This window comes from Macaca fascicularis, chromosome 8, assembly GCF_037993035.2.
Source record: "Macaca fascicularis isolate 582-1 chromosome 8, T2T-MFA8v1.1".
NCBI classification, from domain to species: domain Eukaryota; kingdom Metazoa; phylum Chordata; class Mammalia; order Primates; family Cercopithecidae; genus Macaca; species Macaca fascicularis.
In genome coordinates, this window is record NC_088382.1 from 86,683,145 (window position 1) to 86,701,484 (window position 18,340).

Here is an 18,340-nt window from a genome sequence, read left to right on the forward strand (position 1 = left end):
ATATTCAAAGGTGGACATAAAATGAAAATAAAAATAATTGCCTGCAATTTTGGAGGCCGAGGCAGATGGATCACCTGAGGTCAGGAGTTAGAGACCAGCCTACCAACATGGTGAAACCCCATCTCTACTAAAATACAAAATTAGCTGGACATGGTGGTGCGCACCTATAATCCCAGATACTTGGGAGGCTGAGGCAGGTGAATCACTTGAACCTGGGAGGTTGAGGTTGCAGTGAGTCAAGATCGCACCACTGCACTCCAGCCTGGGCAACAGAGAGAAGCTCCATCTCAAAAAACCACTATCATCAACAAAAATCATTGCTGGGTAGTATAATATATGTGATTTACAAATACTTTAATATTCAATTTTTGTTATTTAACATTTATAGAGTATTACTTTTGTCATCAAAAAATGGCATTTTTGAACACCTGAACTAAAGAAAAGTTTTTTGGGGAACTAAAAAGGCAGCTTTCTGTCCCAGCTCCTACAAACTACATAGATGTTGTCTCATATACTCCTTTAGCCACATAGAAGAAGAAGAACCCGAGTGTGGAGGTCTGCAGTTGTAGTCCCAGCTACTCTGGAGGTAGCGTCAGTGGGACGGCTGGGCTGCTGGGGTTCAAAGCTGCACCGCACTATCATGGTGCCTGTGAATAGCCTGCGCTCCAGCCTGGGCAACATAATGCAACCTTGTCTCTACAAAATAAAAATAGGTAAAAACTAAAAGAACCCTATAGTATTATCTTCAGTAGTAAAATTTTTGTTTGAACATCTGCTACCCATTGCTTTTTTGACCAGGTGTTTACTTAAGGTGCTTAACAATAAAAAATAATAAAATAGTAAAATAAAAATGGAATTATAAAAAAGGACACAAGTCTGCCAACTGTAGGAGCCAAAATAATTGGTATGTTCTGCCTCAAATTTGTCCTTAATGTTTTCTTCTCTTTATTTAGAAGAAGGAGCAGAGCTTTAGGGGAAACATAGTTTTCCCAGCACTATATATATATATATCTCAGGTAGAAATCTAACATTTAGCTCAATGTTCACTGTATAATTTAATGTTATCACCAATATGTGCAATTTGTGATTGGATTTAGCAAAATTTAACCTTCATTGAGAGAGAAGGGCATAATATTAAAACAAATCTTAAGGCAAGATTTTGGGGTGCCATATATAATTTTCTGCTTTTTAAACTTTCTAACTTGATCCAATGATGACATTTGGAGCAGATGAAAAACACATGACTTATTAAAACTTCTCAAATATCACTTGTCTAAATCAAGCTTTTGATTATAATTTTATGACTGGAGGGCTAATGTTCTATACTTGTTAATTAAGGGTACATTGATGGATAAGATTTAGAAACAATGAAAAATGGCAGGGTTATATGACAGAACATTCTCAACTTCCTTATTTACAAATAGGGAAAGTAAAGTACAGAATTGTATACAAGGATTTAAGAGATCTCATCCACCCATCCATTCATTCTTTCATTTAACAAATATGTTAGTTAAGATGCCTAGGAGTCTATGAGGAGACCCACCTAGGCAGCAAAGTAGGCATGAAGAAAAAAGACAAATTTGAAATATGTTAGAGGCAAAACTGGCAAGATATAAAAACAGATTAAATGTGGGACATTAAGAAGGGGTCAAAAATCTTTCCAGAAGTCTACTTTGGGTGACTGTGGTATCAAAGTAGACATAGATTATTCTAGTAAGAGTCCATGTAAAGAAAAAGATGAAGAAGTTTATTATGGACTTGTTAAGGTAGGGTTGCCAATAGGAATTCCAGGTGGGGCCAACCATCAGGAATTTAGAAAATGGTCTAAATCCAGGTCCAAGCTTGAGATAAAAGTTTGGGACTTATAAACCTTTGGCTGAAAGATGAAACCATGAGAATAGGTGGCTCACAAACTGTGAAAATGAGGTGAACAGTGGGCTCAGAACTCGACTATCGTAACACCCACATTTAAAGGGCAGAAAGAAGGAAGGATCCCATGAAGAAGAAAAATATGCTACTGCCAATTTTATAATGAGAATAAGAAGCTACGGGCAGGCAGAGTTTCAAAGAGAGAGTGGTCAATCATCCTGAGTGATATTTAAAAATTCAGCAGGATGAGAATCGACAAACGATCATTGAATTTAGTGAGAAGTGCCCAATGATAAACTTGCCAGTAAAGAAACTGCTAAGAAAGAGAAATCACAATGGACTGAAAATTGTTACATAGAGTAGTAGCTTCTTCCTTGAGAAGTTTAGGGACTCCTTCAGTCCCATTTACACAGCCAGAAGTCGAGATGGGGCAGAACTTAAACTCGAGGCAAAGTGGTGCAGTTCTTCAATAGCAGGGCATAAACTAGACCTCCCTGTCCTAAGTTCAGATCTAAGTCTTTTAGATAGTTACATTCACCAAAGTACCTCAGAAATAACTGCAATCTTTTACCACATTTTCCAAATTTCATGACAGTCTAGATGAGTTGCTCAGGGAAATTTTCCAAGCATATATTAAAACGTACATACAATAAGGTTAAAGAGAGAGCATTCAGGTGACTTACTTTAGCGGTAGCTGAACAGAACACAACAAACTGAAAATAAATGTTACCCTACTAAATTCAAGTGCATGTTCAACTTTTAGGGAGTGCTTAATGGCACCAAGTAGTATTAGGAAGTAAAATTGAATGAACAGGTTTTAAACAGCACCCTACAGCAACATAATTCTGCCTGTGACCTTTTTCAGTAATTAAGTTGCTTAGCTCATATTTATGCCCTAGATTAAAGAAACAAAACAGAGGTACAACGTTTTTGATGCTTCTTGGGAGTCACACAATTCTTCCATCATAATGGTATTAAATAAAAGAGAAACCCTGTTCTCATAGCATGTTCTGGGAACACAGTAAAGCTGTACATCTTCGTGGGGAGTGGAGGGAGATAAAGCTGACCATGAAGGCCGGAACCAGATAATGAAGGGCTTTATATATCATGCTAAGGAGTCTGGACTTTATCTTGAGGGTTAGCAGTGAGCTATTAAAAACTTTTAAGTAAGTGATTATCATGATCAGATTTCTATTTTCTGGCAGCGGCAGTGTGGAGAAGAACTAAAGGAGGACAAAGACCGGAGGCAGAGAGACGATTTAGTGAGTCCCACTCATCCTTTCTCTTTCCTTCTGCCTCAAGATTCCCAGATGCCACCTACTTTCTTCCCAAGGGCTACTTTCGCTGGTCTGAGCTTCCATTCCATAACGTACTATCCATATGTGCTCATGTACTCTTGCACACACACACACACACACACACACCCTCTCACACACACACACAGCATGGTTTTCATTCTGATCCTTTCTAGGCAGGATCAAGTCTTCCTGTCATATCCAAGTCACTCAGAAGTCATGTTAAGGAGAAAAATACATGTTATAGGAATGAAAGACCCCCAGGCTATTGAGAAGACATGGAAGGTTCAAGAGGTTTGCTCAGAGATGGGGCTATGACCATGTATAAAAATGTATACAAATTATCAAGTTACCTACATGGATTTACTATACAATGTTTCTATTTTCTATATCTTTACTGTATATTTCTCTGTAGTGTATTACATAGAAAGGTATGTAGAAGAATGAACAATAATAAAAGGAATTAGAAAAGAGAGGGAATTTTCACACATATGTATACACAGTGGAACTTGTACAAGAAGGCTCAAGTGAAGAATTTTGTGTACTAACAGCTACAAATTAGCCACAGAAGATATCACTATGGGAGGAAGCTCCCCTCTCCCAGAAAAAGAAAATAGCAAATGTTAAAGGCAATAAAATATTTGCAAATGATGAATCAAAAGTAAGCAAATTAAGTGATAGAAACGATCTATGTATCTGGTTCATATGGTGCAGGTGTCTTTAGGTTAATAACTGCAGGAGGACACCTAAATTACAATCTTTGTTAATAGTTGTAAGTCTTGGGAGGTAGGTAATAATGTAGCCTAAGCCTATTGATTGCTAAAAGAGATTATACTAAAGGAAACTTTAATACCTATGTAGCCTTTAATGTTGAAAGTATCATCTGTGGAACATTCTTTTATTATCCTTAGGAAAACAAAATAATATCTGTGGGGTTTTTTGTTTTCCTCGTGTTATAAGAGAGAGTGCAGATGATCTAATCGGAAAAATGAGGTGGAAAGGAAGCAGAGCATTTTATATGTTATTGAATCACTAAAACATTCTTGAATGTTGCACATTTGAAATGTGACCATTAATCACAATGGTGTAATGGTGATTATAGGGAAACTGCACATACCTACGCCCCTTTGGTATCTGCGAGCATAACAAGCACTGAAAGCAATTGCTATCGATAGCTCCCTTTGCACTCCTGGGACAATGCACAGGGTCCATTTCTTACCCTGGTGATCTCTGTGAGGACATGAGTGGGTTGGCAGTATTGAGAAAGCATGAAATCACAAAGAGAACATTCAACATTGAAGCTACTGGTGGGCATCGAGGTCAGCAGGCTGATGGAGACAAGATAGCAAGAGCAAACCAGATTATAAGTAGTGCTGGGATTTAAAGGTACCTCTTTCACTGCTCAAACACTGAAAGCTGGATCAGCTTCGGTTCATGGTGTCAGAGTCTGATAACTCTCCTGTTCACATAAGGTAGAGTGCTAATCCTAATAGGGGTTGCTTCCAAATAGTTTATAAACTTAGTACTGCTTCCACCCTCTAACCTCAATAGCTGAGAGATGATGGGGATAAGCTGTTAGGTTTTAGAGAGACAGATCTTTGGGCCTGAAACATTTCTTCCTTCCTTCCTTTCCTTGTAAGGCCAGGACACTTAGTCTTCCAAGTGTCTGTACTAATTAAATGCAGGTCTAGTATGCCAAAAATGTTTTGAATGTAAAAGATTAACGAGAGAGCAAACTTTTGTGAAAGGAGGGAATTGAGACAGGAGAGGCCCCTCCTAGTTGGCATGGTTTTAAGGGGGAGGTAATCTTGAGGTCTTAGGAAAATGAGCAGCGCAATATTTTTTTTTAAGAGACACTTGGCTCCAGTGGGAAAGAATGAACAAAATATTTCAGGGACTAAGGCAGCAGCCACCCAGGAAGACGCACCATGATCCTGGGTGACAGATGAGCTGTAAGTGGACTGTCTGAGTAAATGAGGGCAAGACTAAAGCCATCTTACATTGGCCTCTTCTGACTGTGTTTCCTCTTGTTTTATTTTAAGAAGAACCCACTGACCATTTTGACCTTTCCTTCCAGGTTTGGCATTTGGAGGAATAAATCAGGATTACTGCTGCCATTAAGCTTCAGATGTGGTGTCTTTAAGACAAAAAGTAAGACCATTACTGGCAGTTTTAGCTCTCGGGACAAGAACTGCATTGCTAATTTGGAACAGTAAGAATTAATCAGTAGGAGAAACTTGACGTTCCTGTGGGCTACATCAAGCTCCCCAAATATTTTAAGTATTGCTTGTTCAATCAGCTGGGCAGTGAGAGGTAGGAAGGGAGACAAAGTTTTGTGTTTGGTAACTTGCCAGCTCTCAGATGTTGGCTAACCTTTTGAGAAGCAGAGTTTCTTTTTCATAAAAACATTTAGCAGTGGTCAGACTGATGAACATATTTGGAGACACTAAAATGATGTAATAATGGCAACAATGTTATTTTTACAGCATTAGAAGAAAGGAGGACAACTACCAGCTGCCAAACCCATTGGTCACATTGATCCCTAATAAATCCTGGGTGAGCCTGGCCAATATTAGTCATAGGATTTAAGCCTGTGAATCTGTTAGGACTTAAGATACATTGCTTTCAGTTGGGAGGGTAAGAGAAAATCTCCTGGCATATGGTTCAAGGAAGGGTAATTTAGTATACTTTCTTAATGCTTTGAAAAGCTATACTGAGGCAACTTTTTTTTTTTAATGAATGTCTTGTAGTCTCAAAAGAAGATGGCAACTTCACATCAGGGAAACATGGGGGAGATATATTTAAGGGAAGACACAAAAGACACAAAGGAGACTGTAAAGCCTTCCAGGTTTTTTAGAAGCCCTAAAACAAATGATAAAAACCAAAAACATGTGACATAACTTTCGCATACACCAAATTCACATTTACTGAAGGCTGACAAAGATATCACACTTCCAACAGGGCACTTGCTTTTTCTAATGTATTTGAAGCAATTACTCCTCACAGCTCTAGTAGCAGTAAAGATGAGTAATATTCCTGTTTTACAGATGAGAAAGCTGCCATTTACTATAACCTAACAATTTAATATAGTCAGCAAGTCCATACAGCTGGAGAACTGTGCACCTGGAATTCCATGTCAGGCCTGTGAGATATCAGAGTCCAAGACTGTGAACATGAGGCTGAACTACAGAGTTACACTTCTTTGGAGGTAGTAGAGTTGGTGATCAGGAGCACAGGAGTCCCGTGAGGTGAGACAGGGTTCTTTCACTTATCAGCTATGTGAATTGAGTAGGCTCTGAGGGAAATGGAGAAAACAGTTACTTCAAATGGAGATAATTAATGAATAATTAATGAAATGGAGATAATAGTTATTTCATAGAGTTTTTGATGGGCTTAAACATTCAGGAAACTTAAATCCTTGGTAAAAAGTAATTGTTTTTATTAAATAACTAATTTTGGAAATGCTTATTTGTTTTACTTACTCTTTGACCAGAGAGTTCCAAAGTAAAGCTCCACTCCAGAACAGTAAGTCATCATTCCTGGGAAAAGACCTTAAAATATGAGCTGTCATCTCTCATCCCTTGTGATTCTTAGGATGAGGCTAGTTTGGGACACAATGCCTTCGGTCTTTTGGTTCCCCTTCTCAACTTCATACTAACCAATCACATAAGTAATTTGTTAAAGGTCATACCATGCCATTGCTCCCTAGATCATCCCTGCAAATTACAAACCACTCTTTATTTTCTCCTTGATCTATAAAGATTAGCGATGCTATAACAGTATGTCAGATAAGCTTCAGCTCTGGTTCTGTCTGGCACTGAATTATAATTGGTTCAAAGCACACATCCAGAGGAAAGATTGTCTGAATCCTTCGCGAAGAAATTGCTTTTCTTAAACAGGTAATGTGCTGAGACCCAGAAAGTAAATCCTCCACAGAGCACCCTCCCATCCCAATCATCTGACAGTCTTTTAAAAGTCAATTCAGAAATCACCCCTTCCAGAATTTGCCACTGACTAATAGTACTTGACTTCAGCCACTTCCACATTACTCTCAGAATTTCAGTTGTGAATCTAGGGAAATAATTAGCATTGGTTACATGACAAATGTTCTTAATAGCTGTGGCTTAGTATGTTTCTTTAACAAAATATATGGTACTTGAAGGTAAGACTCATGTCTGCTACATATTAAAGTTTATGACAGTACAAAAAAAAGAGAAGATATGGTCTTTGCCCTCAAGGAGCAGACAATCCAATTGATGAGCGATATTGATCTGCAGCTTTTTTTTTTTTTTTTTTTTTTTGTACTTTAAGTTCTAGGGTAGATGTGCACAACGTGCAGGTTTGATACATAGGTATACATGTGCCATGTTGGTTTGCTGAACCTATCGACTCATCATTTACATTAGGTATTTCTCCTAATGCTATCCCCCCCCCCAGTCCCCCACACCCCAACAGGCCCCAGTGTGTGATGTTACCCACCCTGTGTCAAAGTGATCTCATTGTTCAATTCCCACCTATGAGTGACAACATGAGGTGCTTGGTTTTCTGTCCTTGTGATAGTTTGCTGAGAATGATGGTTTCCAGCTTCATCCATGTCCCAGCAAAGGACATGAACTCATCCTTGTTTATGGCTGCATAGTATTCCATGGTGTATATGTGCCACATTTTCTTAATCCAGTCTGTCACTGATGGACATTTGGGTTGGTTCTAAGTCTTTGCTATTGTAAATAGTGCTGCAATAAACATACGTGTGCATGTGCCTTTATAGTAGCATGATTTATAATCCTTTGGGTATATACCCAGTAATAGTATTGCTGGGGCAAATGGTAATTCTAGTTCTAGATCCTTGAGGAATTGCCACACTGTCTTCCACAATGGTTGAACCAATTTGCACTCCCACCAAGAGTGTAAAAGTGGTCCTATTTCTCCACATCCTCTCCAGCATCTGTTGTTTCCTGACTTTTTAATGATTGCCATTCTAACTGGCATGAGATGGCATCTCATTGTGGTTTTGATTTGCATTTCTCTGATGGCCAGTGATGATGAGCATTTTTCATGTGTCCGTTGGCTGCATAGATGTCTTCTTCTGAGAAGTGTCTGTTCATATTCTTTGCCCACTTTTTGATGTTTTTTTTTTTTTTTTCCTTGTAAATTTGTTTGAGTTATTTGTAGATTCTGGATATTAGTCCTTTGTCAGATGGGTAGATGGCAAATATTTTCTCCCATTCTGTAGGCTGCCTCTTCACTTTGATGGTAGTGTCTTTTGCTGTGCAGAAGCTCTTTAGTTTAATTAGATCCCATTTGTCTATTTTGGCTTTTGTTGCCATTGCTTTTGGTGTTTTAGTCATGGAGTCCTTGCCCATGCCTATGTCCTGAATGGTATTGACTAGGTTTTCTTCTAGGATTTTTATGGCTTTAGGTCTAACATTTAAGTCTTTAATCCATCTTGAGTTAATTTTTGTATAAGGTGTAAGGAAGGGATCCAGTTTCAGCTTTCTCCATATGGCTAGTCAGTTTTCCCAGCACCATTTATTAAATAAGAAATCCTTTCCCCATTTCTTGTTTTTGTCAGATATGTCAAAGATCAGATGGTTGTAGATGTGTAGTATTATTTCTGAGGGCTCTGTTCTGTTCCATTGGTCTGCATCTCTGTTTTGGTACCAGTACCATGCTGCTTTGGTTACTGTAGCCTTGTAGTATAGTTTGAAGTCAGGCAGCATGATTTGTTCTTTTTGCTTAGGATTGTCTTGGCAATGCAGGCTCCTTTTTTGGTTCCACATGAACTTTAACGTATTTTTTTCCAATTCTGTGAAGAAGGTCATTGGTAGTTGATGGGGATGGCATTGAATCTATAAATTACTTTGGGCAGTATGGCCACTTTCACGATATTGATTCTTCCTATCCATGAGCATGGAATATTCTTCCATTTGTTTGTGTCCTCTTCTATTTCGTTGAGCAGTGGTTTGTAGTTCTCCTTGAAGAGGTCCTTCACCTCCCTTGTAAGTTGGATTCCTAGGTATTTTATTCTCTTTGTAGCAATTGTGAATGGGAGCTCACTCATGATTTGCCTCTCTGTTTGTCTGTTAATGGTGTATAGGAATGGTTGTGATTTTTGCACATTGATTTTGTATCCTGAGACTGCTGAAGTTGCTTATCAGCTTAAGGAGATTTTGGGCTGAGATGATGAGATTTTCTAAATATACAATCATGTCTTCTGCAAACAAGGACAATTTGACTTCCTCATTTCCTAATTGAATACCCTTATTTCTTTCTCTTGCCTGATTGCCCTGGCCAGAACTTCCAATACTATGTTGAATAGGAGTGGTGAGAGGAGGCATCCCTGTCTTGTACTGGTTTTCAAAGGGAATGTTTCCAGTTTTTCCCCATTTAATATGATATTGGCTGTGGGTTTCTCATAAATAGCTCTTACTATTTTGAGATACGTTCCATCAATACCTAGTTTATTGAGAGTTTTTAGCATGAAGGTTGTTGAATTTTGTCAAAGGCCTTTTCCGCATCTGTTGAGATAATCATGTGGTTTTTGTCATTGCTTCTGTTTCTGTGATGGATTACATTTATTGATTTGCCTATGTTGAACCAGCCTTGCATCCAAGGGATGAAGCTGACTTGATCGTGGTGGATAAGCTTTTTGATGTGCTGCTAGATTCGGGTTGCCAGTATTTTATTGAGGATTTTAGCATCGATGTTCGTCAAGGATATTGGTCTAAAATGCTCTTTTTTTGTTGTATTTCTGCCAGGCTTTGGCATCAGGATGATGTTGGCCTCATAAAATGAGTTAGGGAGGATTCCCTCTTTTTCTATTGATTGGAATCATTTCACAAGGAATAGTACTAGCTCCTCTTTGTACCTCTGGTAGAATTCAGCTGTGAATCCATTTGGTCCTGTACTTTTTTTGGTTGGTAGGCTATTAATTATTGCCTAAATTTCAGAGCCTGTTATTGATCTATTCAGAGATTCAGCTTCTTCCTGGTTTAGTACTGGTAGAGTCTATATATCCATAAATTTATCCATTTCTTTTAGATTTTCTAGTTTATTTGCATAAAGGTGTTTATAATAATCTCTGATGGTAGTTTGTGTTTCTGTGGGATCAGTGGTGATATCCCCTTTATCATTTTTTTATTGCATCTATTTGATTCTTCTCTCTTTTCTTCTTTATTAGTCTTGCTAGTGGTCTATCAATTTTGTTGATCTTTTCAAAAAGCAGTTCCTGGATTCATTGATTTTTGAAGGTTTTTTTGTGTGTCTCCATCTCTTTTAGTTCTGCTCTTATCTTAGTTATTTCTTGCCTTCTGCTAGCTGTTGAATTTGTTTGCTCTTGCTGCTCTAGTTCTTTTAATTGTGATGTTAGCGTGTCGATTTTAGATCTTTCCTGCTTTTTCTTGTGGGCATTTAGTGCCATAAATTTCCCTCTACACACTGCTTCAAATGTGTCCCAGAGATTCTGGTATGTTGTGTATTTGTTCTCATTAATTTCAAAGGTCATCTTTATTTCTGCCTTCATTTCGTTATTTACCCAGTAGTCATTCAGGAGCAGGTTGTTCAGTTTCCATGTAGTTGTGCAGTTTTGAGTGAGTTTCTTAATCCTGAGTTCTAATTTGATTGCACTCTGGTCTGAGAGACAGTTTGTTGTGATTTCTATTATTTTACATTTGCTGAGGAGTGCTTTACTTCCAATTATGTGGTCAATTTTAGAATAAGTGTGATGTGGTGCTGAGAAGAATGTATATTGTGTTGATTTGCGGTGGACAGTTCTTTAGATGTCTATTAAGTCTGCTTGTTGTGGAGCTGAGTTCAGCTCCTGGATATCCTTGTTAACCTTCTGTCTCGTTGATCTGTCTAATATTGACAGTGGGGTGTTAAAGTCTCCCATTATTATTGTGTGGGAGTCTAAGTCTCTTTGTAGGTCTCTAAGGCCTTGCTTTATGAATCTCGGTGCTCCTGTATTGGGTGCATATATATTTAGGATAGTTAGTTCTTCTTGTTGAATTGATCCCTTTACCATTATGTAATGGCCTTCTTTGTCTCTTTTGATTTTTGTTGGTTTAAAGTCTGTTTTATTAGAGAGTAAGATTGCAACCCCTGCTTTTTTTTGTTCTCCATTTGCTTGGTAGATCTTCCTCCATCCCCTTATTTTGAGTCTGTGTGTGTCTCTGCATGTGAGATGGGTCTCCTGAATACAGCAAACTGATGGGTCTTGACTCTTTATCCAATTTTCCAGTCTGTATCTTTTAATGGACATTTAGCCCATTCACATTTAAGATTAATATTGTTATGTGTGAATTTGATCCTGTCATTATGATGTTCACTGGTTATTTTGCCCATTAATTGATGCAGTTTCTTCTTAGCATCAATGGTCTTTATAATTTGGCATGTTTTTGCAGTGGCTGGACTGGTTGTTTCTTTCCATGTTTAGTACTTCCTTCAGGAGCTCTTGTACGGCAGGCCAGGTGGTGACAAAATCTCTCAGCATTTGTTTGTCTGTTAAGGATTTTATTTCTCCTTCACTTACCAAGCTTAGTTTGGCTGGAGATGAAATTCTGGGTTGAAAATTCTTTTCTTTATGAATGTTGAATATTGGCCCCCACTCTCTTCTGGCTTGTAGGGTTTCTGCTGAGAGATCTGCTGTTAGTCTGATGGGCTTCCCTTTGTGGGTAACTCAGCATTTCTCTCTGGCTGCCTTTCATATTTTTTCCTTCATTTCAACCTTGGTGAATCTTACAATTATATGTCTTGGGGTTGCTCTTCTTGAGGAGTATCTTCGTGGTGTTCTCTGTATTTCCTGAATTTGAATGTTGGCCCGTCTTGCTAGGTTGTGGAAGTTCTCCTGGATAATACCCTGAAGAGTGTTTTCCAACTTAGTTCCATTCTCCCCATCACTTTCAGGTACACCAATCAGACGTAGATTTGGTCTTTTCACATAGTCCCATATTTCTTGGAGGCTTTGTTTGTTTCTGTTTACTCTTTTTTCTCTAACCTTGTCTGCTCGATTTATTTCATTAACTTGATCTTCAATCACTGATACCCTTTCTTCCACTTAATCAAATAGGCTATTGAAGCTTGTGCATGCATCAAAATGTTCTCATGCCATGGTTTTCTGCTCCATCAGGTCATTTGTGGTCTTCTCTGTGCTGTTTATTCTACTTAGCCATTCGTCCAGTCTTTTTTCAAGGTTTTTACCTTCCTTGACAAGGGGTCAAACATCCTCCTTTAGCTTGGAGAAGTTTGTTATTACTGACCTTCTGAAGCCTACTTCTGTCAACTCGTCGAAGTCATTCTCCATCCAGCTTTGTTCTGTTGCTGGCGAGGAGCTGCTATCCTTTGAAGGAGAAGAAGTGTTCTGATTTTTAGAGTTTTCAGCTTTTCTGCTCTGGTTTCTCCCCATCTTTGTGGTTTTATCTACCTTTGGTCTTTGATGTTAGTGACCTACAGATAGGGTTTTGGTGTAGATGACCTTTTTGTTGATGTTGATGCTATTCCTTTCTGATTGTTAGTTTTTCTTCTAACAGTCAGGCCCCTCAGCTGCAGGTTTTTGGAGTTTGCTGGAGGTTCACTCCAGACCTTGTTTGCCTGGGTATCACCAGTGGAGGCTGCAGAACAGCAAATATTGCTGCCTGATCCTTCCTCTGGAAGCTTCGTCCCAGAGAGGCAGCTGCCTATATGAGGTGTCATTTGGCCCCTACTGGAAGGTGTCTCCCAGTTAGGCTACATGGGGGTCAGGGACCCACTTGAGATGGTAGTCTGTCTGTTCTCAGAGCTCAAACACTGTGCTGGGAGAATCAATGCTCTCTTCAGAGCTGTCAGACAAGGTCGATTAAGTCCACAGAAGCTGTCTGCTGCCTTTTGTTCAGCTATGCCCTGCTCACAGAGATGGAGTCTATAGAGGCCTATGCTGAGCTGCGGTGGGCTCCTCCCAGTTCAAGCTTCCCGGCCACTTTGTTTACCTACTCAAGCCTCAGCAATGGCAGATGCCCCTCCCCCAGCCAGGCTGCCACCTCGCAAATCGATCTCAGACTGCTGCACTAGCAGTGAGCAAGGCTCTGTTGTTATGGGACCTGCTGAGCTGGGCACAGGAGAGAATCATCTTGTCTGCCAGTGGCTAAGACCTTGGGAAAAGCTCAGTATTTGGGCGGGGAGTGTCTCGTTTTTCCATGTAGTCTGTCAGCACTTCCCTGGCTAGGAAAGGGAAATCCCCCAACCCCTTGCACTTCCCAGGTGAGACAATGCCCCACCCTGTTTCAGCTCGCCCTCCATGGGTTGCACCCACTGTCCAACCAGGTACCTCAGTTGGAAATGCAGAAATCACCCGTCTTCTACATCAGTCATGCTGGGAGCTGCAGACCAGAGCTGCTCCTATTCAGCCATCTTGGAACACCCCCTGATCTGCAACTCTTAAGCAATATTTGACATGTGACCAGGAGCAAATGACAATGTTCTGGATATTTCATGAACTCAGCAGGCAAATAAAATACAAAATTCAGAATTGTCATCAGCTTCCTAAGGAGCCTCACATCTGAGGTTCATACAGTGTTTGCTCTCTTGGGAAGCAAAACAACTCATTACAGATGTTTGAAGAAAATAAAAATGACATTTTCTCTTATGGAACACCTCTGTCTAGAAGTTGTTCTCAAAGTCTGTTCTTTCCTAGTACCTGGACATATTATACTGTAGTCTAGCATTTTTCTTTATTTTTATTTTTTATTTTACTGTAAATTCTGGGAACAAGTGCAGAATGTGTAGGTTTGTTACACAGGTATATGTGTGCCATGGTGGTTTGCTGAACCTATCAACCTGTCATTTAGGTTTTAAGCCCTGCACGCATTAGATATTTGTCCTAATGTTTTCCTTCTTCTCTGCCTCCACCCTGTGACTGGCCCTGGTGTGTGTTGTTCCCCTCCCTGTGTCCATGTGTTCTCATTGTTCAACTTCCACTTACGAGTGGGAACATGCAGTGTTTGGTTTTCTGTTCCTGTGTTAATTACTTATTAAAAATATATTGATGGTTTTCAGCTTCATCCATGTCCCTGCAAAAGACATGATCTCATTCTTTTTAATGGTTGCATAGTATTCCATGGTGTATATGTACCACATTTTCTTTATCCAGTCTATCATTGAGGGGCATTTGGGTTGGTTCCAAGTCTTTCCTATTATAAGTAGTGCTGCAATAAATGTTCACGTGCATGTGTCTTTATAGTAGAATAATTTATATACCTTTGGGTGCATACCCAGTAATGGGATTGCTTGGTCAAATTGTATTTCTGATTCTAGATCCTTGAGGAATTGCCACACTGTCTTCCACAATGGTTGAACTAATTTACATTCCCACCAACAGTGTAAAAGCATTTCTATTTCTCCACAGCCTAGACAGCATCTATTATTTCTTGACTTTTTAATGATCGCTATTCTGACTGGTATGGGATGGTATCTCATTATGGTTTTGATTTGCATTTATTTAATGATCAGTGATGTTGAGCTTTTTTTCATATGTTTGTTAGCCGCATAAATGTCTTCATTAGAGAAGTGTCTGTTCATATGCTTTGCCCACTTTTTGATGGGGTTGTTTTTTTCTTGTAGATTTGTTTAAGTTCTTTGTAGATTCTGGATATTAGATCTTTGACAGATGGGCAGAGTGCAAAAATTTTTTCCCATTCTGTAGGTTGCCTGTTCACTTCAATAATAGCTTCTTTTGCTGTGCAGAAGCTCTTTAGTTAGATCCCATTTATCAATTTTGGCTTTTGTTGCAATTGCTTTTGGGATTTTCATCATGAAGTCTCTAACCATGTCTATGGTCTGGATGGTATTGCGTAGGTTTTATTCTAGGGTTTTTATGGTTTTGGGTTTTACATTTAAGTCTTTAATCCATCTTGAGTTAATTTTTGTATAAGGTGTAAGGAAGTGGTCCAGTTTCAGTTTTCTGCATATGGCTTAGTCTAGCATTTTGCAACTGTGACTTGCGATTTATTACCAGGTCAGGAAATTTATTTAGGGACCATGACCATTATTTTTATAACATGAAATAGAACAGAGACTATCAGAGATAATGCACATAATAAAAATGACTTTATGAAAATTGCTGTGTATGTATACTAGGTCACAATGTAAAATATGTTTCTTAGTGTGACTTATAGTAAAAAAGAATTTGAGGAACGATGCCTCTAGTCAATATCTCAAAAATGAACCAGATAGTTTTATTAAGAGTATAGGAAAGGTTGATGCTTGCCAGATGTTTTCTTTTTGAAGAAAATAATCTTATCTCGTGGTAATACTTTCCTTGCTAAGTTCAAAACTAATCATGGAGAAAAATGTATTACTCATGTTCCTGACAAAATGTATTAAAGACCTGGTTTAGATGGATGGCCACAGTGGGCTTCCTAATATGTATTGGGGTACATGCTGCTCAGTTGCATGCAGAACTAAGTGACTGCAGATCTCATTGGGGTCCGCACTGCTCCAACAAGCTTATCACATGAAGGATTCTTTAGACCTGCGGAGAAAAAAGAAAGAGCTCAGAAGCATTTCTTCACCCACACTCACCAGTAAGGTACTTCATATTTCCTCTATAAAGGGGGCAGAATAAGTGAGAAAAGTCTAGATGAGTGATCTGGATGAGTGAAAGCAGATGTGGAATAGAGGTCCAGAGTGTTATTCTAGTGAAAATCCCTTCAGGGAAACACAAAGCCATGGAAGCGTGAGGCCTACGAATTCACCTATGCATGGTCTCTTCTTTCAGAGCGTGGCATTTGAGAAATCACCACCTTCCACAACTTACCTTCTCTGGTTTGAGTTGGATAGTCAGCTGAGGTGAAGGACATCCACTAGGGGAAGTAAATCCAATAACTTATTGTGGGTAAGTTACCTACCCTACCACATTGGCACTACTCTTTCCTTGTGTACTTTCCTGGGGGACCTCTGTGGGCAATTAAACTTTAATACCCAGAAGACACATCTTTTCCATGCACACCCAGACTCCCCCATGTAAGCACACCCAAAAAGTGTAATAAAATGGCACATATGTAGGCTAGATGTGTTAACAGCAGGTTTTCCACCATGCCCCATTTTGGGCCAAGGCCTGTGTGCGTTAGTCATGGTGTTTTCACGCTTATTCTCTGTTCTGTGGTATAAAGATAATGTTTAAAATGTCAAAAGGTCTGAATATATGCCCATAGCTAACAGTATTAAGAAAAAGAGAGAGTATTTATGTTTCTATAGCACAGGAAGTCAAGCTTTTGGAGAAACTGGATAGTGATGTACGTATAAAACATCTTACAAAAGAGTATGGTGTTGGAATAACCACCATATATGGCCTAAAGAAACAGAAGGATAAACTATTGAAGTTCTATGCTAAAAGTGATAAACAGAAGTTAACGAAAAATAGGCTGAGCATGACGGCTCACATCTGTAATCCTAGCACTTTGGGAGGCCAAGAGTTCAAGAAGTTAATGAAAAATAGACAACACTGCATAAAGCTAAAAATGAAGATCTTGATCATGTATTGAATGAGTGGATCCATGAGTGTAATTTCCCCCAAATGTGATTTTATTAATTTAGCCACATAACCAGGGTATCCTTAGATCAACGAAGAATAAATATAAAAACACTTTCTTGAACAGCAGGCTAGCAGTCTGTTCACACAGAGACATGAGTGTGGAAGGTTTTCAAGAGTTTAGCATGAGGCATGCCATATATGCTACAGCCAATGCCTGGAACACCATGACTAAAGACACAGTTATACATGCCTGGCACAGTCTCTGGCCTGAGACTAGGTTCAGTGATAATGATGAACAAGGTGGTGGCTTTGAAGGATTCTGCATGTCAAGTGAGAAAAAAAATGATGTCTGATCTTTTTATATATGTAAAAAGTATACCTTCAGAGTCCATCAGTAAGCTGAAAGAAGTGACTATCAAAGAAGTTTTTAACATCAATAATGAGGCTCCAATTGTTCATTCATTGACCAATGATGAAATACCTGAAATTGCTCTGAATCAAGGTGATTGTGATAATAGTGACAATGAAGATAGCATTGTTAACACTGCAGAAAAAGTGCCTATAGATGACACGGTAAAAATGTGTGATGGGATCATTGAAAGACCAGAGCAGCATGCATTATAACAAAACAACATATTATATCAGTTCATAAAATCAAAGAGAAACTTCTAAGATAAAAACCATTGTTAATGAGGCGGATGGCTCTGGAGGAAACATTTTTCAGCAGAATGCCTCCTCATCACTAGAGGGCCCACTTCCTTGTCCATAACCTGCTTCTGATGCTTCTTCTCACTTAAAAAAAACTAAAATTTGGTGTACAGTAACCTTCAAGTAAAACACAGAATCGTAGGTAGAGAATGAAAGCCTGCCGTTGTTTGTTGTTGCTATTGTTTAACAGCTGATCTGGGTGTTCTGGTGATGCCACTGTACTTCTTGGCTAACCTAAGCACATTATTTCTTCACCGCACTAATGGTACGTGTTTTTTTTTGTTTGTTTGTTTGTTTTTCTGTTAAGTGCTTATGTGTGAATATGTGTAAAAAAAGTGATTGCTCATCTGTAACATATAAATTCAGAATCAGGAATCATGGTGATGCCAAACAACCACAGATTGTCCGCAGGGGTGGCTGAGATAGTGGCACCTTTGCTCTCTGATAGTTAAGTGTTCACAAACATTGTTTCTTGAACACAATTATTAAAAAGGTATTGTATGAAACTGCCTCCAGGCTATGTGCATATAATAGATAAAAAATCAATAAATTTTGTGTTTAAACTTCGGTCCCATCCCCAAGGTAATTCATTGTGTATATTCAAATATTCTAGAATCTGAAAACATTGGAAATTCAAAACACTTCTGGTTCCAAGCATTTTAAATAAGGTATACTCAATCTCTGTATAAAAATATCTCAAACTTAATCATGATACTTTTGTCAATTCTTAGGAAGAAATGATGAAACATTAAAGTTTGGACCTTTCTAAATAAATCAAAGATAAAAAATTCTCAACAAGGGAAAAAAAGATAAATCCAGACTTCTTAAGTTCAAAAGAAATTTGTTAAATTCCAAAAGCTACCCCATCATCAAATTTTCTTGTTCTGTTCATTCTTAGTCAACAGCAGGTCACTGTGATACCTGAGTAGTTTTTTTTTTTTTTTTTTTCTTTCTTTCTTTTTTT